Genomic DNA, 23,188 nt, shown 5'->3' on the forward strand with positions numbered 1-23,188 from the left:
TAGATGGCAAGTTCCCACTATGAATTCAAGCTATTAAATATTGTATGAAAAAAAGTCATGTATTTATTTTTTTAAAAGAGACACAAGTTCTTAGTAGTGCCCTGAGGTCAATGTGATTCTCATAGAACAGTATCACGTGTATCATTATCAGAATTAACATTTATCTCGTATCTCAGGATAAGAGATTGGTGTCATTTCTCCCATTAGGTTTATGAAGCTCGTACTCCATTTTCCCCCAGCAAACTAATACAGTGCTGTGCACATTTTCGTGTTTATATGTGCTACAAAAGGAAAGCTCTTGATTGTACTTCTTTTCCATTTCCAAACATCTCTATTTTTTTTTTTTTTATTTTTATTTTAGAGGCTGGGGAGAAGGATAGAGAGAGAGAAATACAGATAGGAAGAGAGAGAGAGAGAGAGAGAGAGAGTGAATCCCAAGCAGGCTGTATGCTCAGAATAGAGCCTGACATGGGGCTCAATGTGGGGCCAGATCCCACAACCCCTGGGATCATGGCCTGAGCTGAAATCAAGAGTTGGACATTCAATTGACTGAGCCCCCAGGTGCCGCCTAAACATCTCTACTTTCTAGAGAAAGGCTTTGAATTATTTCGTTAAATAAGTGTCCTGCATCTGTTCTTGTAGAAAAATATAGCGTGAAAATCTCCCCCTTTTAATCATTCATTCTTCCATTCTGTTTCAGTTTGGATGAATCGATCCAGTCTATGTGTATCAATTTTGTTCCAAATGCTCCTGTGGCAGTACTTAGAAAATGTGGTGGAGGGGCGCCTGGGTGGCGCAGTCAGCTAAGTGTCTGACTCTTGGTCTCGGCTCACTTCATGATCTCGTAGTTTGTGAGTTTGAGCCCCACATCGGGCTCTATGCTGACGGAGTGGAGCCTGCTTGGGATTCTGTCTCTCCTTCTCTCTGCCCCTCCCCAGCTTGTACTCTCTCTCTCCTTCTCTCTCAAGTAAACTTAAAGTTTTTTTAAAAAGTGAAATGAAATAGAATCCATTTTCACTTTGGTGCCTGCTCTGGCAGCAAGAGGTCATTGGAAGAGGATTTCACGGAACCCATGGATGCAGGGCCTTCAGTTGGGCACCGGTCTCTGCTCTCCTTTCCAGGGCGGAGATGGAAAACAGCTGGTCCCCAGCTTCCCTGCTCTGCTTACTAGCTTGACAGAGCAGGACGTCAGACACCATTTGTTGGTTTTCATGGTAGAGGCAAGGTGATTAAAACAAGATAAACATGCCAGAAGAAGAAAGAAGGAAAATACCTCAGAATAATTTGGGTGTGAACAAAAAATCCCCTTTGAACTTCCTAAAGAAAGACCCAGGGGACTATGTATAATGGGGATGAGTATATGTGGTTAATATTAGGAAGAAGGTCATGTTACAAGGGAGGAAATATAAGGAGAACACGCGTCTCTGAGGAATTATAAAAGAATATGGAGAATTTCATCTTTACGCAAAATTACAGCACGTTGTTTTTCACATTCATTGTGTTCCAGAGAATTTTTGTGGTTTTTTTTTGCCATGGCTTGTATGCCTTGTTTATTTTCTTAGCTAACTTCTGCTTAATTAGAAAATTCTCTTCCTCTTGCCACTGATTTTCCCTGTTAAATTTAAAGATGTCATTCTTTATCCAAAATGAATAGATCACAAGCCTATTTAATAATAGATGTCTCAAGAATATTTCTTTTAGCTTTTCATTTTTAATGAGTTTTACACTGAAATAAATGTTCAAAGATAACACAGAGTTCCTGGATACCATTTCCCCAGCTTTGCCTTTGTTAATATCTTTAAAAAAAATGTTTTAAATGTTTATTTATTTCTTAAAAAAAATTTTTTTTTAACCTTTATTTATTTTTGAGACAGAGAGAGACAGAGCATGAACGGGGGAGGGTCAGAGAGAGGGAGACACAGAATCCGAAACAGGCTCCAGGCTCTGAGCTGTCAGCACAGGGCCCAATGCGGGGCTCGAACTCATGGACCGCGAGATCACGACCTGAGCTAAAGTGGGGCGCTTAACCGACTGAGCCACCCAGGCGCCCCATAATGTTTATTTATTTTTGAGAGAGAGAGAGAGAGAGAGAGAGAGAGTGAGAGCGAGAGCGCAAGCAGGGGAGGAGCAGAGAGAAAGGGAGAGAGACACAGATTCCGAAGCAGACTCCAGGCTCTGAGCTGTAAGGACAGAGCCCGACACAGGGCTCGGACTCACGAACCGTGAGATCATGACCTGAGCCGGAGTCGGATGCTCAACCAACCGAGCCACCCAGGTGCCCCTGCCTTTGTTAATATCTTACGTTCCATAGTACATTTGCCAAACTAAGAGACTGACACTGCTATATTATTTTTAACTAAACTTCAGACATTATTGGGGTTTCATCAGCCTCTCCACTAACATCCTCTTTCTGCTCCAGAATCTAATGTAGGCTACTGTATTCCATTTAGTCCCTTCTAGTCTGTGACAATTTCTCAGTCGTTTTGTGGCTTTCTTGTGGAGTACTGACCGGGTGTCCTGAAGAATGCCCTCGTTCCTGTTTTATCTGAAGCTGTGTCACAGTTAGGCTGGGGTTAAAGAATCTATAGAAGAACATCGCAGGCGGTATGCCTTCTCCTCACATCATGTCAGGGGTAGATGATCTTCACACAACATCAGTGGGGATGTTTGACTTCGTCATTTGGTCACGCCAGTGTTTGCCAGATTTCCCCACTATTTTTTTTCTCCTTTCCATGCTCTGTTTTTGGAAAGGGAGTCACTGAGTCTAGCCTATCCTCAAGTGAGATGGGAGAGGAGGAAGCTCTACCTCTTGGAGGGGTAAAGAGTCTTACTTGTTCTATGACTGTATTCGAAGTCAATAAAATAGACACCATCAGACCAGTTTCATCAACAGGTTGGGCAGTTCAACGAGTTCTATGTTCACATTCACACATTTCAAAAGTATAAAGATTTGCATCAACTTTTCTAAAACTGTTGAAATACAGTTTCTTGGCTCTGTCTAAAATCAGTTCCCTGGTGGGATGGTGAAGGATTCCAGGGCAGTTTCACGTGGTAAGCCCACGGTGTAGTCTAAAGAAGTGAGTCATGTGTCAGATAATGACAGTTGAAAGGCATGTTCCCAACTATTCAAGTTTTCCCATATTGTTCCCTCCAGATTTTAAGCTCAGATAGAACAGTTTCACTCTCTAATAGTACAGGCCTCCCTAAATTTCCATACGAGCTAATTCCAGCGTGTGGTATGAGAAGCCGCCTTGGGCATAGGGTTCACCTCCACGCTGGAGTGTCGGCAGACATCTGTGCCTTCAATCTGTCTGTGCCAAATTTGCTACAAGTAAAAAAGAATGGTGTTTTTTTAAAAGGCATTTTGACTGTTGTTTCTGATTGCTTCAAAATATGGGTGATCTGAAATGGTAATTGAAGTTTGTAGTCACAGATTCAGTCATGTATAAACCAGTGAGACTGGGTCACTACCTACTACTTATCGAGCACTGTGGCAAGAGCTAAGAATTTTTTTTTGATCATGAGGATCCTTCTGATTTTCCTCTCATTCCTTCCAGATAATTATGACTGATGAACACCATGACAGGTGCATCAGATACACCTAACCCATCAGGTGTCCCCTTCTCCTTTCCCTGTTATCAAGCTAGACAAATGTTATGCGTCTTTGTAAGACCATGCAATATGCATTTTTGAGTCAGCCTCATTCCTAACTTCATTGAATATGCCAGCACTCTTGTTTTTCTTCTTTTTTACACACTTCTGATTTCTATTAATTTTAAGGATTTTACGTATCACTATAAATGCTTTGGAAAGAAGATGGAGCAAAAATACAGACGTAACATTAAAGTGTCGGAGGGTACTCAAGAGAGGACCAGGTATTCACATGGAACTTGTGGGGTACTTAGAGATCTGTTATTCATAACCCCACACGCTCGAGCCCATAGGCTCACAGGTTCTTGGTCCCTTTTTGCTGGAAGCCTGATACTACACAGAGTAGAGGTCAACGGCTGACTTAGACCAGAAGTCCCAAGCTGGGAGGGCTTTTATTTTCTTTTCTTTAAGTGAATGTCTTCCATACAGCACTGTCCTACCTGTCCGTGCAGAGCTAGAACACAAACAAGCAAAATGCCTATCTCAAGGTTACGCGGTAGAGAGGGACTCGGCTTAATGATTCACCGTTTGGCTATGAAGCTCACTGTGTTCGGCTCTCCACCCTGGAACGAGGACAGACTCTTACCCCAGGGCCAGGATGAATTTCGTTCTCTTGAAGGGTCCAGCTTAATCACTTTCCCTTGGTCGGTCAGAGAAGCTGCAGACAGTGCCCGTGGAATGATTCCTCCTCTGTCTCTGGGGATACAGTTTTCTGAGCTGCAGATCCACCAAGGGCATGAAAAGGGGAAGAAAGCCAAAAAAGAAATCGTCTCTGCTAATTCAATTGTGGGTTTCCTTGGATCAAAGACAGACTACTATAGCATACCAAGTTCAAGATTTTACTCCTAGGATGCTGGAGGCCCTCTCCTCATGATTTACATTAAGGCTGTGTATGGTACACATGTGGCCTCTAGAAGTGTATTTAAAAGATTCTTTTTTATCACTGGCAAACTGAGGAATAACATACAAGGAGGTCCCAATCTGATGATGTTGTTCAAAAACTAAAAGGTTGGAGGAAGTGAGGACTTGAGTAGACAAAAGAAGAAAGATTCATACATTAAACACCAATGAGGACTGAATCCCAAAGGAGCAAATAAAAATTTCTAGCAAATGCAGCCATCCCATTTGAATATATAGCCAAATAATTAAACTGCAGGAAGCTTGATTCCCAGGGCTTCCAGACACAGGGAGAGAATAATAACACACGCACATGCGTGCACACACATGTGCACACATACATTGGTAGGCTTGGGGATCAATTTTTTTACATAACTATCTTCAACCTCTGTGTTGGAAAACATACTTCACTGGGGAAAAATAAGGGAAAAATAATGGGCATCATTTTCTCAATTTTACTGTTGGACACAAGGAATAATTAACAAAGTTTTGCATACAAACATACTGTTCAAGAAACAATTTTCTGTGTATGGTATAACTTTATTTCCATTTTGAGCCGATGTTCTGCCAGTGGAAGAACCTTAATCGTAATCAGTTTTAAATAATCTCATTATAGAGTATCCTCAGTCCATGGAAGCCAACCCCCCCCCCCATGTCCTCCTCCCCCTCTTTCCTCCTCACTCTTTCTCTTAGGGTTGGTTCCTAGCTCTTTATTCTTTTCTCCTCATGGTTAGAAAGAGACAAGAAAGGCGAAAAGTTCATCCGTTAAATTTTCTCCTTTAGCGACTGGTGTGCTTTGAATGAGAATGAACACGAACAAGGTGATTTTCTGGTGTTTTCTATGTAAACTGTTGTCTTTGTATCGTTCTGCAGCTTATCCAGATCATTGTGTTGTACATGAGTTACTGGAGTTAAGGACTTGGTTTCTCTCTCTCTCTCTCTCTCTCTCTTTTTATTTTTGAGAGAGAGTCAGAGAGAGAGAGAATGAATGGGGGAGGGGCAGAGAGAGGGGGGGACACAGATTCCGAAGCAGGCTCCAGGCTCCGAGCTGTCAGCACATAGCCTGAAGCAGGGCTTGAACCCAGGAACCGTGAGATCATGACGGTCACTAGGCAGAAGTTGGATGCTTAACTGACTGAACCACCGAGGCACCCCAAGCACTTGGCTCCTTTTCTTTTAGAATCTGCAGACAATGTACCACCTTTATAATCACTATTGGAAAATAATTGTCAAGTTCCCTTTCAGCCAAGTAAGTAGAAATCAGTTAAAAACGTTAAACTGATTTCTGGGCTGTGGATATCTATTGTTTTGACTTGCTAGAATCCTCTTATGTTGGAAATTGCCCTTCCCCCAATCCACACGTATTACTGTCTTTCTTCCACGAGTTGGTGGCTGACCAGATCTGAGCCAACGCCAGTCCTTTCTCTGGTGACGACTGAGTGGACCAGGGGTAAGCCACTGATCCCAGGTGAGCTTCTCAGTGTCCCTGGGATTTTGGAATCAGGACTAAGAATACAGATATGCTGGAGAGGAAGGTATAAATTTGGGCATTGGTAGTGTTTTCTTCTGTTGTGCAGACAGATGGCAGAAAATACTGCTCAGCAGTAAGGAAATAAAGCAAAAAGCTGAAACAGAACAAATACCCTAATGGTATGTAAGCCCTTGGGTTCAGTTGTCCCTGAGGCTCAGTTTAAAATCTGCATTTCACGTTCCTGAGGAACACTCTGATATCTTCCCCTTCTGGCTTATGTTTGAGTTTATGTTGTTTGCAGCCAAGCAAGTTGTAACCACTACTGTCCAGTGCCTGTTATGCCAGGCTGATTCAGACGGGCTCTGTTTCCGTACTGCAGGGAGAGTGGATGAGTCGGTATTCCTTACTGGCCACATGACTATGTCTGTGTCCATGTGGATTTGTTTAGGAGTTGAGGCACAAGAAGCAAACCACGTGTTTACAACTTCAGGACTCCAAATGGAAAAACTCATTCTCTGAGCCTTTCTAATAATCAGATATTACAAATGATATAGGCTCATACTCATTGACTTTAATTTTAGAGTTGGACTAATAAATAGTTTAAGCCATAATGAGATTTTGGGGGGCTCAGTTTAGTTAGGAAAAGTCCACGGAAGGCTTGAGGATGAAATGTGTGCACTTTCTTTTTTATATAAAGGTTTTCTAGAATATATAGTTTAGGCCCTAAGAAGAAGACAGTGTTTGTCTACAGGTATCGCTTGTTCTGTTTAATTAATTCTCATTTTCTGGAAACAAACAACAACAACAACAAAAACTCCAGCTTGGGGGAAAAAAAACAAGAAGGAAAACCGTAAGTCTATGTAAACTGTTGGATGCTGTAACTTAATCAAGGTAGTTAAGAGTCGTTCAAATCCCAACTTGGTTGTGTCACTTGGGTCATTTACTTAATCTTTCACTGACTCAGTTTTATTCTCTATAATACCAGGACAACAACTCCTACCTCATTGGATGGTTGTGAGTCGTAAAAGAGGTAATATACCTACATCACATAGACTACACTTAATGTACGTGTAGTAAAGGCTCAATTAATGTTAGCTATTACTTTCTCAGAAATTCTTGAAGATGTTGCAGTTCTCATATAGAGCGTTGGTTGTTTCTGAAATTGGAGTATAATTAGCCCCTAAACAAATGGATCTTTCACAATACTCCACTTCTGTTTCTCTCAAGGTATTTCAAAACAAAAATAAAATTTTAATTGAAGGGGGAAAAGGTATTCTATGCAACTCTTAGGAAGAGAAGGGGCTGCCACAGAGTCTAACGGCAAGAATGTAGACGTCCTAGCATATTTGAGGATTTATCCATATGGTAATAGACTTATATTGTTTTTCCCTATCCTTTCTTTTCCTTCCTTTTGGTAACAGATCCCCTATTTCATCTGAGTAGCGTTCTGCATTACTCAGTTGGGAGTGAAAGTGAGTCCTTGTCTGCCCAGCTACATGATGGGCATATGACCCAGTCCTCGCTAATCAGAATGTCTGGTCCAAAACTATCAAGAAAGTCACTCTCTGTGGTAGCAGGTTAATACTTGGTTGCTGGCCATCCTCCAGCCATGTGAAGAGAGCCATTGGATAAAGAGATGGTTTACAACCCTGAATCCCAGCCATACTTGAGGAAATGTCTCCTTGGACTTTTATTTTTTTTTATTTTTTATTTTTTTAAATTTTTTTTTTAATGTTTTTTGTTTATTTTTGGGACAGAGAGAGAGACAGAGCATGAACGGGGGAGGGGCAGAGAGAGAGGGAGACACAGAATCGGAAACAGGCTCCAGGCTCTGAGCTGTCAGCCCAGAGCCTGACGCGGGGCTCGAACTCACGGACCGCGAGATCGTGACCTGGCTGAAGTCGGACGCTTAACCGACTGCGCCACCCAGGCGCCCCTCCTTGGACTTTTAATGGCATGGCACTCAAAGATTCTCAAATGTTTTTTTTTTTTTCTTATTTTTTTTTTCCTTATGCTATTTTGAGTATGGTTTTTATCACTTCCAGCTGAAAGGGTTCCAGCGATTACACCTATTTCTGTATTGCCTTTTAGAGGCTGAAGGGATCTGTTCTCTGCTTCCCTGAGAATGGGATCCATTTTGACCCACTTTCCCCCTCAACAGAAAAAAGCTAAGTAAAGCATGTAGGTATGTTCTTACCTAGTCCAATTATTCAACTTAGAGACTGAAGAATTAGGTTAACCAGAAAAGAGTAGAAAAATGTCAAGAAATAGATGTTAATTTCAAAAATCTTTAATAAATCGGTTTCAATTTTAAATTCACTATTGTCAAAAAATGGAACCATCCTTGAAAGATACACTTAAGAATATGATTTCCAAATTCATATAGCAAGAGATCATGTAGACATTATCTGCCTTGAGCTCAGATCATAAAGCATTCTCAGGATTAGCTTTTAGGTCAAGCAGGAACACATTCTGAAATGTCATTGAAAAGTGCATTGGAATTTAGCTGTGGCCTTAAAAAATTCTTGAGGATTAAATACAGGAATATGAAAAATAAACAATTTTTAACTGAGCAAGAGTAATGAGAAATAAAGAATATACTTGTCCACTCTTCACCCCACTCCCAACCCCATACCCATCTGTATATCTTTAAAATAAGTAATTCTCATCAAGTTGTATGTGTTGGGCATAGCAAAGGCAGGAGAATGGGCTTGGTGACTTAAAGGCTCTTTACAGAGGTGCCCGAGTGGCTCAGTTGGGTAAGTGTCTAACTCTTGGTTTCGGGTCAGGTCATGATCTCCTTTTTTGTGAGTTTGAGCCCGGCATCCAGCTCCATGCTGACAGTGTGGAGCCTGCTTGGGATTCTCTCTCTCCCTCTCTCTCTCTCTCTCTCTCTCTGTCTGCCCTTCCCTTCTCATGCTCTCTCTCTCTCTCTCTCTATCAAAAATAAATAAATAAAAACTTTTTTAAAAAGGTGCTCTTTACAATGTCAATTAAGACTCTCTTCTGTAGGAATAATTAGAAAGTTTCCCTCTGGCAGACATATCTCGGGATATCTGTCCCCACACTGTGAACCATTGTGTTGTCCACTTATCCATCCTCTACAACTCACTGGTACTAATGTAATCATTATCCTTAAGAAACTGAGGCAGAGATTACTTTAAATGCCTCTCAAAAAAGCCACAGTGAGATTATAGCAGAGATGAAATTCATATCCCTATAATGATAGGCATAGAGTGCCAGTCGTACCACTTCCTATACAACTTCATTGTTTCTCAAACTTTGTGGGCTCAGAGAGCCAAAGGATATGGGAAAATATGGTTACCTGGGAAGATGGAAGTCTGGCTCTGTCTAATGTCACTTCTGGTCAGTCCCCTGTGGCAGGAGCCATGCATGGTATGCAAGGTCTTAGTACCCAAAACTGTACTTCAGAGTCGTGTGAAATCCTGCATTTTCACTGACGGTTCCCAATTCTCCCAGGTTATGACAGTTTTGCATTCCCCTGAACTACTGGCGGGTTAGATTGTAAATGGTCGTATAGCAGTCTCTATTTGACTGTGTGTGTAAGACTTTGCAACATGGAGAGCTAAGAGGGAGGTATAGGACTGCCTTCTACTTAATTCATTTTTCCACAGCACATCACAGTTTTCCGAGTTGAACACGGATGTGTGTGGAAGGATTCACCAGTGGTCTCGTATGTACCAGGGAATGGTGGTTCTTCATTTAATACCGGTTAGCTTTGCATAACAGCACAAACACACTATTTACAGTCTCAGAGCAGACCGCACTCTCCTGACTAGCCACATGCCTAACACAGCTAATTAGGAACATAAAGAAAACCGGCACTTAACAAGACCACTTTTGTGGCACAACCATTCCATTGAGATGAGTGGTTATTTGCTAAATTACTCAGGTAACTACCTGGTTCCGAGTCTTGAGAGAGGAGAAAAGGTGAGGGGGTCGAGACGGAGAAAGGAGGTGACAAGTTTCTACAGGAGTTACTTCAAAAGTAAAAGTAAAGTCACAAAAAAAATTTTTTTTGAAAACAGGAAAAGCAAAGCAAAAGGAAGATAAAAGGGAAATCACTGATGTGTGTAAAAATACGCATATATTACTTTCCTGTGTGTCCATGTGCAAACATAAGAGAGAAACGTGAGGAAATCTGTTTCTTTTTATGGCTGGCTCGTGTGTGTGTAGTGGGATTTGCTGGCTACATCTGAGCTAAATATTATGGCAAATAGAACACAGTAGTTACTGCATGGGATTGTCTGTGAACTGGGTGGGCAGGAATTTTTCATTTCAGCTTGCTGCTCTAAGGCCACAATGCTAAGAGACTAAAAAAAGCCCCAGAAAGAAAAACGTGCTTCACTTTTTCTTTTCTCCATCGCTTTCCAGTTTTGATAGATGTTTAGTGCTAATGATTTGTGTGTGTGTGTGTGTGTGTGTGTGTGTGTGTGTAAGGACACTTCAAAATATCTTTACTGCTCTTCTTTTAAAGCAAATTATTATGTTTTCTTATTTTATTTTCTTCTTTGCCCGGGACACTTAGTACCAAAACAATGAAGTACACTCTGCTTCCTTCCTCCATGTCTGCTTATTTATAGCACGGTCTCTATCAATGAAATAATGCTATATTATTTTCTTGCTGATTGCTTAATGTTCATAGTTCAAAATTCCAGCCAAGGTCCTGAAGTGGTTTTGCCCTTATTTAAGATTTCCTGCTAAAGACATTCTATTACAGCTTTGCAAATAAGTACCTCCCTGGCCCCAAGTCACTGTAAAGGTAATTTAGTAATTTAAATAAACGCTCTCTGCCAATCTGATTCCTCCCCTCTAGGAGACTGGGTTTCTCCTCATTTTCCTTAAATGGTCCTTCAGCCCTCAACCAAGAGGTAACTTTAGGTAAGTTGTCTGTAATGTGTTGCCAGGCAAACATGGGAAGTACTTGGGACAAAATAAAGCAAGTAAAAAAAAAAAAAAAAGTGTTTTGCTTAACAGCTGGTGTCAGTGACTGTAGTTGTATAATTTCCTTACTGCTGGGATGAGAAATTTAAATCAGCTCTTGAGACTGTGCAGTCAACGTGATTAATTACAGTCCAGAGCTATGGTCTCCCGTGCAGCCGGAGCGACCCAGCCCCCAGTGCCCGCCAGTCCCCAGTTAAAAAGCAGTTCCCTTCGGTTTTTTCCCCCGTATACCAATCCTGTCTTCCCACCTGCATTTTAGTAGGTCCCTCAGAATCGTTACTAATCTCATACTTAGAATTGGTTGACACAAATTAATGCTCAACTGTCAACGAAAAGAAGGCACCTTTTATACTTAAAACCTTCTCATTTGTCTTGGTAATAACTAAGATGAACAGAATCACAGCTGGGTTCTCTTAACAATGCAAACAGCTTCTTATGCTAAGTAAGTTTTTGTTGGTTTTAGTCAATAGGTTTCTGAGTGGATTTTCATAAAAAATTTTAATTTCTTTAATTTCTTCCAAAACCATGCAAACCACACTGTATACAGTTAACCTCTGTGACTTGATTTCAAGAAATTATATAAAAACACATTTATTATTACAGGATTGGCTGAGTTTAGTGTGGCTCTTCCTATGTATCTTGATTTAAGGAAAAAAAAAAAAAGTTTGGAAAGTAAAGCAATGTAAGAACTAGTCCCTAGATCAGAACTAGGAGTCACAGAAATGGGTGCAAATAAGAAGTTACGTTTCTGAGATACTTGATTTAATTCAATGTAAACGGTTTGTGTAAGCATGGATTTGCATAATTAAAGGTGGAAATTCTTGATTTAATTATTACAACTCCAGAGGAGACTGAAGAAGGAAGATGAATGTAGTTCATCTGCACTGCAGTCAATTCTCAGGAGATTGACCTGATGAATTACAAACCAGAAGTGAATGGGGGCTCGGCTTCGGTTAGGCTTACTCAGAATTCCTTCCTAGGATTTTTGAACGTAAACAACGGAAAGCATCTCTCAGCCTCTCTGCAGCGGCAAGGCTGTGACATGGGGCAGGAGATCTTGCAGTTAGGTAGCAGAAAACCAGACTGAGAGAGAAGATGGAGCCTCTGTGGGTTGTCTGTTAATGCAGGCTAACCGTCCCCCCTTTACCTAAGCTACTTTGATTTGGATTTCTGTCCCTTCCAAGAAATGGGTTCTAATATAAACAACTATAATGTGTATGTTTGCAGACTTTGTAGAAAGAAAGAAAAAACATAGTTATGCTTAGCATGTACTTTTTTATCTTTTCCTATTGAATTGGGTTCTGGGTCCTTCTGGAATATGGTCCCATTAACAGGAAATTTAGTTAAAGGAAAATATTTCTTTTCACAAATAATACAACTTATGGGGAGCGTCTTTTCACGTTCTTCTTTTCTTTCCCAACTGCTTCTTTTCCCTTTTATTATTAGACATTATCAGACATGTTTCCAACACCCTTCACACCAAGGCAAGCGCAGCGCTGTACTTACAGTGGCCTAAAGACAAGCTCTTTTACGAAAAGGACAGAGTAGAGCAGGTCTGAAAAAATGTAAGAGAAGAAGAGGGAGGAGGAGGAGGAGAAAGGCAGAATAGAAGTGATGAGAGAAGGCAGGTAGGAGACAGATCTCCCAGAAACTATTCTTTCGTCTGAAGTGCTACAAGGTATAATCAGTCATATGCTGCTCATTTGGGGTTTCCTCTGCTGCCTACCCCGGCTCTGGCCAATTTGTATGTGTACATCTGTGTAAGTGCATCAGGGCACAAGCAGCGGGTTCGGGAGAAGGGTGAAATAGGACAGGAACCCGAGCCCCCAGCTGTACTGATTTAAACGCCGGAGAAAATGCTCTGCAGTTGTTTCGAATGGACGGTGCTCTATAAGGCTTTTCGGCGCATGGTACCATTGGCATTCTCTGTCCTGAGGACACCGGACAAAAGACGCAGAGATCTGCTCCGTAGTATTAGGTGATTTTAAGCCTTGCGAGTTGCATTTTTTCCAGTGTCCGCCCGAGCCGAACGGAATAACAATGAAAGAAAATTGTGCTTTGAGGTATTTTGATTTAATGCTAATTAGACTGCATGTTCTTTGAGATTAAGGAGGACGTAATTGTTAATAAAGATTGTTGTGGGAGTGGTGGTACAGACGGTGGTCACAGTTATACGTGGGAACAGTAGTGGTGGTAACATCGAATGAGCACCTATGTGCTAGGCACCAGGCAAGGGGTCTTAGGTAAGTTATTTCGTGGGAACTCTGAGATAAGGTGTGTCCTATGCCTGTAGTTTACACACGAGGAAACAGACTGAGAGGTTGGTAGCTGTAGCCACCGTGGTTACGGGTGCCCTGCTGGTGGTAGTCACGGCAGCCAACTCTCCCTTGGCAGTCTGTGCTTGACCATAACAGTTGAAGCGTTCTCTCTTAAATCCTTACAAAAGTACAATGAGTTAGGACCATTTTGTCCATTTCTGTACTCTGAGGATTGTAAACTTCTTCCCTTCCCTCTCATTAAGGAAAATAAGAGTCGTACATTAAACTTAATTATAGAACTCATTCAAGATTTGGAAACATCCAAATGTAAAACTCAATGTATCATCAGGCCAAAGAATAAGGTGCTATCGTTGCCATGTTACAGATGGAGAGACCGAGCCTTCGTGATTTTATAAACATGTCCAAATTCACACACGCTGCACTAGTGGCGAAGCTGGGACTTAACCCCAGGTCTGCCTGTTTGGGAATCCCCCTGCATCTGGATGGGTCTTGAGCAATCAGAAGGAATGTCTCACATTTACACTGGCTCTTTCCAGTGCAAAGCGTCAGCCGAAAAGATGTAAGGGAAAGGGTCAGAGGCTCTATCTTCACAATTTCGTGTATCTGTAAACTTGTGGATCAAATGGATATCCAGGATCAAAATGAACAGTGAATTGTGGGCCACCTCCGTGGCCCATCGCTCCGGAATCTTTAAACACAAATCCTCTCAGTAGCAAGATTATTGCCTGAATAATTGACTCAGCTCTCCACTTCCCCTTGCCTTGAAAGTCAACAATTAACTAGATGTCTTGGCTCTCTGCCTAACGGAGCAATGATATTTCTACGACATGATCTCCGTTTATTTACGCGTACGTGACGCCACAAAGACGGTTTGGGAAGTTACATAAAAGTGTCTGGCTGAAGTTTTAGTTATGCCATAGCACTTTGTTATATGACCCAATTCGGGCTAACATTTTCTCAGGCAGTTGTTTCCTGTGCATTTCCTGAGGTTTCCACAACTAGCCATTTTTTTTAAGAGAATGGTAGTTAAAATAATAGAGCTTTTAAGGAATCTGAAGTTGAGTGATTAGGATTGTGGCCAGTGGGTCTATTTCCTGCTATCTGCGAGAATATAGAAGGTAGAATTCCTTCCTAATTATTGCAAACACAAACATCCTTACATTTTTTTTTTCCTCTAGTAAATTGATAAGAGAAAGACTCAGCAGAACATAGTGCCCCAGGGACAACTGGATGCCATTTTGCTTTAAGAGAAACAAAATAGGAAACCAACCAACAAAACCAATCTAGATTTCCTCATACAAACCAAGAGATGGGAGAAACATGTTTGGATAGTGTGATGCAGTCAGAGGTTTCCTATATCACAACAAAGAGGCCTGCATATGAACAAACTTTTGAACATTGTCTTACAAAAGATACTTGGAACTAGTATTATTTATTTTCCTATAGATCTTGAGTGAAAAAGCTGAGACCTTTAGAAGGAGCTGGTTCATACGAACGGTTTTGAGCGCACAAAAGATGAAACGGTTCGACATTTCAAACTAACAGAGCTCAAGTTTTGTGCCTGAAAAAGCAATGAGATTTTATGAAAGTGAACATGAAAACACTGACAAGGTCTTTATGTCTCCGGGAATCCTACGACAGCCTCTCTTTCCTCAGGGACTCCGACTCTTTTTACGTATAAAGAAATGCCAGCTTTAATACGATTTATAGCCAGTTCATTCAAGCTTCATACCACGATGCTGCCCTGAACCTTCTCCAGCTGTATCCCCCCCTTTCAGAATCCTTTGCCGATAACTTCTGTCACCTTTGTGCCGGGTCCGGGGGACTTGGATGGTCTTTCCTTAAGCATCGGACAGGCACAGTGTAGCACTTCTGAGATGGAGCTTGGATATGCAGAAAGACTTCTGAAGTTTAGGTGGTCGTTAAGAAGTAATAAGCATAGATAATGTCAGCCATACCTTAGGAAATGTAAAAGCTTGCCCATCATGTACGTTAGGTGGAATCCTGGAGCTGAAAGATTGTGCTGGCATAGTGGAGACTTTGTTTCCTGGCCACCTGGCCCTCCAGCCCTCTTCTCCTGGTGACCACGTATCCAGTCGCCGCCTGAGGAACCACCTCCTCCTCCATGGGCACAGGTGGTTGGAGTAAGACTTTGACCAGCTGAGAATCAGGGTAGGAGCACATGACTCTGGCCTGCACCAATGTTTTTGTTTATTTGTAGAGTTTCAGTGATTGCCGCTGTGCCCGGCACCTAAGAGGAACGGATATTGTTCTGTGGATTTTAGGTAGAGAGGAAGATGCATGTTCTGCTCTGGGAAAATTCTAGTAAAGAAAAAATATATAAAGGAGAACCACGTGAACTTATTAAGACTAGGTGGGGGAACTGGAATCATAAGGTGCCGTATTCATGCCTGTCTTACACTGAGGCCCGTAAGCGACCCTGTGCCTGTACCTGTGTCTCCCTTCATGTCAGGAACCTTTGCTCTGCTTCCTCGGCCACCGTAAGGTGTCCTCCAGCCCTGAAGCATCCCCTTTCCGGGCTGGATGGCACCTGCTGGCATTGGGCTCCATGGTGCCTTCCCGCAGGTTATTGGGGGCGTACCCCAGGAAAATGCTGTTTCCCGTGATCGATGAAACAAGGGGAGTCCAATCATAAGGAATGTTTCATTGCCCTTAGTCTCATAAAACCAACGGAAGTTTTCTACTGTGAATCTGATTTGGGGACTTAAAAGAAATGTGGCTGTCTTTCCTGCCTTAATATTTTAACCCTTCAACACCAGAACACATGAACCAAAAGCAAGTCAACAGATGATAAAATACGTTGGTCGTCTTTAATATTTATTCATGGGACTGATCGCAGCAACTTAAAAAATTAATTGAACATAAAAGGAACGATACCTTTTAATTTTTATTTGTTAGAACTTTTACAAATAATAGACTTTTGTCTATTATAAACAATGGTTTTATATTTTATCTGTTATAAATAACTATTTATAAATTATAGCCATTTTATTTATTTGTGACAGTTAAAAAATATTTCTGAAATGTGAATGTTATGTTTTTAAAGGAAACTTCATAAAGAAATAAGAGATCATATTTTATCTAATTTCACTTAGTATGTGATCCAAGGTTACAACCACAGAGTGGCAGGAAATAGATGGTTAATCCTGCCATTGCCTGAAATTATTCACGGTGAATCAAAAACATAAGAACTTGAGGGGCGCCTGGGTGGCTCAGTCTGTTAAACGTCTGATTTGGGCTCTGGTCATGATCTCGCGGTTTGTGAGTTTGAGCCCCATGTCGGGCTCTGTGCTGACAGCTCGGAGCCTGGAGCCTGCTTCAGATTCTGTGTCTCCCTGTCTCTCTCTGCCCCTCCCTGCTCTCTCTCGCTCTCTCTCTAAAAATAAATAAAAGAATAGGGGATATTCCTGAGACTGTCTTCACTGACGAATATCTAACTTCACAGGTGTCTTTATATTAGACCTCAGGAAAAGTCATATTTACTTAAAGACTTTTCTTTGATTTTCTCCCTTCAACACACTATATCCCTTCAGTTAGTAAATGCTCTAGGAAAGTTTGGTGTATATCAACAACACCATGAAACAGGGTTGTGGCTACTAAGAAATGGAACCAGAAATGACAGGTGTTTTCAGGGTGGGATCTACATTCTTTTTGAGGAGGATCACACCTAGATGGGGAAATCTAATGAAGTAAAAAACCCTCATTTATTGGTGCTAATTTCCTGACATATATCATCATATCTAGTTCCCTCAAACATGTTCTGTGATATCCTGTCTCTGTGATTTACTATTTGCATTTCTAAGGCATGAAATATGAAGTTTAGGGAAGTTGGGTGGTTTTCCCCAAGTCCTCGAGTTAGAAAAAAAATGGGCAAGAACAGAATAATTAGTGTTTGGGGGAGCCTGGGTGGCTCAGTCAGTTGAGCATCTGACGTCAGCTCATGATGTCAGAGTTCGTGGGTTCAATCCCCACATCAGGCTCCATGCTGATGCCTCAGAGCCTGGAACCTGCTTCGGATTCTGTATTTCCCTCTCTCTCTGCCCCTCCCCTGCTCACTCTCTGTCTGTCTGTCTCTGTCTTTCTCTCTCAAAAATAAACATGAAAAGAATTTAAAAAAAAAGAATAATTAGTGTTTGTTGGGTCCCAGGCGCTGTTCTTTCCTAACACTGTGATTATGGTTTAGATTGGGAAGAGATTTGCAAATTACATTTATAGTTATTTTATATTGTTCTATGCTTCCTATATAGCTGTAGATCTTGCATAAGTTACATTAGTGAGCTTTTAAATCCAGATAGTTTACAGAAATAGATAGGTTAATCCTTATACAAGTTCAAAATAAAGTAGATAAAAATTAATTTGATTTTTAAATTATTTACTCCCTCTACTGGTGGCTTTTTGAAGTGACAGAAGTGCACTAAGTTGAGTGTGTGACTTCCTAACATACATCAAACTCTCCAAATAGAATGAATATTCAGTTCATTAAAAATCTGTCTTAGGAGTTAGCATACCGTTACCTCACCTCTTTGTCACCGTTGCTACAGAAATTCTTGAAAGATTTGTTGATTTTTTAAGAAAAGCATACTTCTATTTGTCACAAAGTATATTTCTTCCAGAGTATAGTTAGCCACACATGAATTATGTTTGTGAAATTTCAAAGGTTTTGTCTTTTGATATGTGTGTGTGTCAGTTTTTGCTTCCAAATTCTGTACAATGAGTTTCGGATTGAAAAGACCGTGAAATAAAGGTTCAATTAAATGCTATAGGCTCATGAGAGGTTTAGAGGTAGCAGTGAGAACTTGGCGTTCCGAGGAGAAGAAGATAAACTAAGTTTTTAGAAAAGGGACATGGATAGCATCTGGCAACATGGCTGAGACAGAAGCTTTAGGACTTGCCCAAGTTAATGGCTTAATATCAGTCCGCATCAGAGGGACACAGAGGAGACATCATAATGGCAGGAAGAACCTGCAAATCTCCTCAACTGAGTTGACTTCTCAGTGGTGTTGGTGCAGTGACCAGGAACATTTTATACTTTGTGTGTGTGTGTGTGTGTGTGTTAGTGGGGTATATGGTCACGTGTGGTGTGTGTGTGGTGGGTGTGTGTGTGGTGGGTGTGCATGTGGTAGGTGTGTGTGGTCTGTACAGTGTGCTGTGGTGTCCGTGTGTGTGTGTGTGTGTGTGTGTGTGGTGTGCATGCGTGTATTGGTGGGAGGAAGAAGAAGGCTCTGTGAAGATAAACGGTGTGTTGTCACTTGGTTTTCGTCTCGAATGGCTACAGAGGCTGCGTCGTGACATCTGTGTGTCATTCAGGTGGCTCAACAGACTTCTAGTGGAATGAGTTGGGATGTAAAGATCCATCACCCTGTGGGCAACTTGACGCCCCAGAAAGTTTACAGAAGCTTTTTCCTGCGGCTTCCTGTGCTCCCAATGGAGGAATAACGTCTGTCTTGGCGCCGTGCCGAATATCCCTCAGCAGCATCGTGGAGGCATTCTGCAAGTGTAGTGCTGTCTCCAGCTAATACAAGCTCACGGCCACTGGTTTTCTGATTTTCCCTTTATTGTGGCACATCTGAACCTACGACTTGCGTAATTTTTACCTTACCTTTCTGGCTTTGTAAGCATTGTTCACACCAACTACAGGGAGATGGTTAAGTAACTAACACTCGTAGACTTTGCTTTCAGCTGTGACAAACGAGCCTGGAACAGACTAATCTGGAGGAAACATTAACAAAAAAAATGGAGCGTTACCAAAGCCACATGGATTTGAGAGGCCAGGATATAGGCATGAGAGTAGGGCTACAAACTATTTTCTTCTTACCCACCTTCAAGCATGAATAATACGAAGTTACAGAAGGAGCTCTACTTTAGTGCCCACCCACTGAAGGGCTCAGTGATCCGAATCTGCTGGCGACTGTGGCTCTCCCCTGGAGTTTCTGGTTTTTATTTAGAAAAGTGCAATTCTATAGTCATATTCAAATTGATGACTTTTTCCCATTTTCAATGTTGGTTGCAGAAATTAGACTTCTTCACAGTGCATCTTAGTAAATGTTTCAACCAATTCAAGTAGGAAACACAAATAGTCACTATGCATAACACAGGAAGTAGCTTTGCATGACTGTTGAAAGCTAAGAATTGATTCAGGAGGACATGGGGTGGAATCCTGGCTGGCCATCCACTTCCTAGTCATGTGCTTTTGATAAGTTAACTAGTTATATATGTTTTATAAGGCTTAAATGATCTGATGTGTATAAAATGCCCAGACCAGTGATTGGCATAGGAATAGTAATGATCTATTACTATTAGCAGTTATTATTAGAGAACAAGATCAACCCCATTCATAAATTAAAGAAATTGAATAAAAAATAACTATGATGTGCAACATTGCACTAGACAAATTAGCAAACGCTTGTAAATGACGATCTGGCAAGGGTGTGATACTCTGGGGAGCCTCGCATCTGAGACACCTGGTTCTTCTGAAAAGCAACATAACCAAGAAAAATACTCTGCTCCTTGGCCTAACAGCTACCTTTGTTAAAACCAAAGGCAGCCAAAAGTTTGTAAAAAGGAGTATTTTCCCAGCATAACGTGTGCTAGGGAAAAACAGGAAACAGACTGAATGTCTAGCAAGGGAAGAATGTTAAATAATATGTTGGCATTAGAGTAAAATGAGATGGCATATGGACATTACAAGGACATTTGGGAACATGCTTTTAATGTGGTAGTAAAAAGTTTATGAAAGTGTCCTCTCGCCCACGCGGCCTGGGTGGGTCTGCACCTGGGCCCTGAATTAAGTCTATCACAGCAACGTGTTCCCTTATCCTGGTAACAGCTGCAAGGACGTGCACCTTCAAGGACGTTAAAGCAGGTGCAATCAGAGTGCACTTGAGCGCTTTGGCTGGAAATGTTGGAACAAAAAGCTTTTCCTAGACCTTAGGAAAAGAGCCTCTGTCGTCGGCTACTGCGGTCAGAGGGTGTAAACCGATGCTGATGGATTTGGTGCTTTTTCGAGGGGAGTTTAGCATGAGGATAGAGCTGACAGAGGAGGCAAGTCTGGGACAAATACAGGCACATGGAACCAGTGTCCCCACCGCACCTCTGGTTTCTGCTCAGGACTTTGCAGTTCGACCGCTGATCATTTCCTGGATTTGTGTCAGCCAGTTGAAGTTGGGCTTGCTGATCTTTGAAACATACTAAATTCTAAATGAGACACGGTGTGCTAGAATACTAAGTGGGGGAAAAGCATGAATCAAAATTATATGGTGCAGTGTGCTCTCAATGGAAAATGCATAGTCACAGAAACCGCTGGAAAAGATGTAAAATATATCTCTACTTGACACGACCAACAATTTTACCTTTTCATGCATTTTTCAAGATTTCCTAATGGTCATATGTCATATATGACTTTCATTATCTAAGATAAAATGTTTACTAGATTTGGAGGTAGTAGACCATGTGATAATATTTAAAACCCTTTTCTTACTTCTGGAGCATTATAATGTATACATTTAGAAGTAAAGAATTCACCTCTGGTCACAAATAAGATGTTTAAGATAATTACTCTGGGAGCTAATCTCCTCTTTCCTTCAAGCTGTTATATAGACGTAGGGTTCTATTGGAAAGAACATGTTATTTGATTAAAATTTGAATGGTGTACATATTTATATGGTATTAGGGAGACAGAAATGCCCCCTTTAAATTGTGCAGTGGGCCCATCAGCCCGCACATTCCAGCGAGCCCCTGTAAGTCCTTACTATGAGCCCGATTCCTCGTCCTGAATCCAAAGTTAACATTTGGAGAGCACCTCAATATATGTTTTCAAAGATGGTTTTATGACTCATCAGCAGTTGAACATTCTGATATCCTCGAAGCTTCTTTCACACAGGAAAACTAAATCCAAAATTCTAAAAGCAAAAACAAAACCAAATCCGTTTTTACAGGGTTAGATTTTCAAACAATAGCAATGGTATTTTTGTTTGCTAAATTCTTCTTTGCCTGGGTATGCTAGGAATTGTTTTTGTGTCTACATATTTTCCCTTTGACCTTACCGGATTCCATGTAAATAATCTTACACTGAAAACCAGCCTTAAAGAAAGACGTTTGGTTGATTAGAAAAGCGTATTACCAAAGGGCAGGAAAACAAGGGAAAGCAGCCTGCAGAAGCAGGGTAGCCCCTAAGTGTTCAATCAGCGTGTGAAGAGCGATTTAAGTGCCCTTTCTGGATGTGACACGACATGGTGGGAAATGCGAATGGACTGGCAGTGCACTGCTCAGGCACACACTGGAAGGGGTCCTAAGCCTTCTAAAGTCTAGGTCAAGCTCCCAAACACGGAAACCACAGAGAGTTAATGATAATTGAGATCATATGTTTCTTATCAAAGCTTCCTCAAGAAAAGCAGCTTAAGGGAAAATTCATAAATACGTGTCTTGACCACAGTCTACCAATCCCCTTCCGCATAGGAGCCTTCAGCTAATTTGTTGACTTAATTACCCAAGGCACAGGAAGGTTAAACAGAGTGATAATCTGATTTTCTCTGATTGCTGATCACTGCAAAAAGTGGCCCATAGGATGCAAAAATAAACCTAGAACCTTAGGCTATGTAGAATGGAGAGGCGAGGCAATTATCTAGATAATTCAGGCTAAGTTGACTGTTTACAGTAATCAGGTTATCTGGATAAGTACTCAGCCTACACCCTGTCTACCGGAACAGCAGTTTTAATCACATCATGGGGTCTGATTAAATGGGTTATTTGTTAGATCTAAATTTAGTGTGAACTATTTATGTTTTAATAGTCAAATTCATAAGGAAAAACCTAATACACTATCCTGTGAAAACATCATCCCAAATGATGGGGATAACAACATTGTGCCCAAATAAAGAACGAGTACTTGTCTTTAAATAATTGGAAAACATTAAACCACAGAAAGAAAATCACATGTGGGGAAAATGTATTTACTGTGGTTGAGTCTACTACGAAGGGCTACATAAAAAGTGAGGTAAGAAAAGTTAAAGCTGGTATGAGAAATGGGAGATCATCCCACACCGTAGCCATTGGAAATCTATATTCTGATGACCTCTGTTTGTCAAGAGGCATCAAAAAAAAAAAATCTTTCAATAGAAGAACGTTAGCTAACTTTTTTTTGTTGTTATAAAATACTTGCTCATCTTAGAAATTGTAGACCATACAGAAAATTATAAGGAAGAAAACCAAAATCATGTCCAGATAACACCACTCTTAATGTTATTGTGCATTTTTTTCTGTACTCCATAATAATATCGTAATAATAATATGCTATGGGGCAATTAAAAAATGGAATTATACTGTACATACTGTTTTGAAGCATGCATTTTTTGCTAGGTGATATTTTAGATGTCTTTCAGTGTCAATAAATATGTAGATACAGCCTAATTTTTTATTATTTTACATGACTGCAACATAAATCCAACCACTATTTTTGGACACTTAGGTTGTTTTTAATTGTCTTATAAACAACCCACTATTTGATAACTTCATCTTCACGTACTTACTTGATTTTTTTTTCCACCTGTAGATTAAATTCCTTGAAATGGAATTGCTGGGTAAAAGGGCAACGCACATTTTTATGACCTTTGATATATATTGGTCAACTGAATGCCACATGCTTTTGTCTTATTAATGGCACAAGCTGGGTACAAGAGTGCCTGTTTTTCACAGTCTGTCATCCCTAAATAAACATCTTTATTTAAAATTTTTTTAGTTTTGCAATATGATACATAAAACTTAAAATTTTGGCTATTTGGGTTTTTTTAATGAATATTATTTCATAATTTAGTTCCGATTTCTATTGCTTCCTTTGTGAATGATCTCATATCTTTCCTTTTTTTTTTTTTTTTTTCTTTCAGGGCATTTTCACCTTTTTGATTTATGA

At 40.8% G+C, this 23,188-nt stretch overlaps 1 long non-coding RNA gene across 3 annotated transcripts in view; it reads right to left on the reverse strand.

Annotated features, from left to right (window-relative positions):
- LOC131492628 (uncharacterized) overlaps positions 1 to 23,188 on the reverse strand; it is a 64,109-nt gene that overhangs the window by 5,052 nt on the left and 35,869 nt on the right. For 2 of the 3 annotated variants that reach the window (XR_009252194.1, XR_009252195.1), the window contains exon 3: positions 21,033 to 21,182. This is a non-coding gene — a long non-coding RNA (uncharacterized LOC131492628). Of the gene's footprint in view, positions 1 to 14,676; positions 15,515 to 18,883; positions 18,994 to 21,032; positions 21,183 to 23,188 lie in introns of those variants that run through there. The other variant, XR_009252197.1, reaches the window with a different exon arrangement.

This window comes from Neofelis nebulosa, chromosome 13, assembly GCF_028018385.1.
Source record: "Neofelis nebulosa isolate mNeoNeb1 chromosome 13, mNeoNeb1.pri, whole genome shotgun sequence".
Classification (NCBI taxonomy): domain Eukaryota; kingdom Metazoa; phylum Chordata; class Mammalia; order Carnivora; family Felidae; genus Neofelis; species Neofelis nebulosa.